The 1,262-nt window shown below is 37.7% G+C and overlaps 1 non-coding gene across 1 annotated transcript; it reads right to left on the bottom strand.

Annotated features, from left to right (window-relative positions):
- Positions 1–389: 389 nt before the first annotated feature.
- Positions 390–461, bottom strand: Trnap-agg. Its single transcript has one exon. It is a non-coding gene; the product is annotated as a tRNA-Pro (tRNA).
- Positions 462–1,262: the final 801 nt, after the last annotated feature.

Here is a 1,262-nt window from a genome sequence, read left to right as displayed (position 1 = left end):
AGCGCAGCGTACAATAAAGATATTATATTTTGTTTTGTTGTCGATAGTATTTTATTGATTGATAGGAGAAATAGGACATTGATAAGTATTATTTTGTATTATACAAAATATTTAAAACATTCAACACCATTCTAGTTGAATACCCTTTTTTTCTTAGGTAGATAAGATGATTATTTTTGGCACAGTGTGCATAATTTATTCTTTATACTTAGATCTAGATATTTTTAAATATATCATAGAATTTCAATACATTACAATTTTAAACCTATACCAAAAATAATAACCACTCGTACTTTTTCCGGTAGTATTTTCGTGTTAATCATAAGTTGGATGCCGTATGTTTTGTTTTTTTCCGTGATTAGTTTAATGTACTCCCCAAAAAAGGATTTGGGCTCGTCCGGGATTTGAACCCGGGACCTCTCGCACCCTAAGCGAAAATCATACCCCTAGACCAACGAGCCGGTTGGTTACTGACCGAATTTTTCGTAATGGTACCGTCAGATTGAGTGAAAGGTATAAGTCGTAAGTGACGTCAGAGACGCTAATTTTAAACTGGTTTTATTTTTGATACCGGAATTCGTTAATCTTGATCCGAAATAAAAATTCGGCTAGTGTCGTTTAGACGAGAGAGACAGCCTATATCCGTTCTATCTCTCTCTCTCTACTATGGTCCATGATGGGCAAGCGATTACGAACGTGTATATTCGTATTCGATCACCAATCCATCGATTGTGCTGGTGATTATAATGTTCTTAAAGAACATTATAATCACCAGCACCAACACTAAAAACTGGTTTAAATTGATACAGAAGCTGGTGGCAGCTAAGCTGTTTCGATGCTGGATCAGCTACCAATATTAACATTCTCCAATCCGGTCCAGGAACCAGTAGTTAGGGTAATGATTTAATTTTCGACTATCTTGGGTTATTTGGGATATAGCATAGCTTCTATTGTGGAATTCAAGCGCGGGAACCGAATCAAAAAATTGCGTAACGAAAAAAACCTAACACGACCACTTCGACCGACACAGCGGTGCGGCGTTGCCAGACTTGCAACGTGTTGCAAGTCTGGCAACGTGTTTCAAGTCTGGCAACGTGTTGCAAGTCTGGCAACGCGGTTTTTGTGGGCGTGCGACTAGACGTACGCAAATTATAAGTTGATAAAAATGCTATGCAATAACTTTACCGCGGCAGTCTCCGAGTGCCACGCGTATTTTTTTTATTTTCTATTACATCAATCTGAAACATACGTATGAACAAAAT

The sequence above is a fragment of the Aricia agestis genome, chromosome 18 (assembly GCF_905147365.1).
Source record: "Aricia agestis chromosome 18, ilAriAges1.1, whole genome shotgun sequence".
NCBI classification, from domain to species: Eukaryota; Metazoa; Arthropoda; class Insecta; order Lepidoptera; family Lycaenidae; genus Aricia; species Aricia agestis.
Note: the sequence above shows the minus strand (reverse complement) of the source record. Positions and strands in the feature narration are given on the sequence as shown.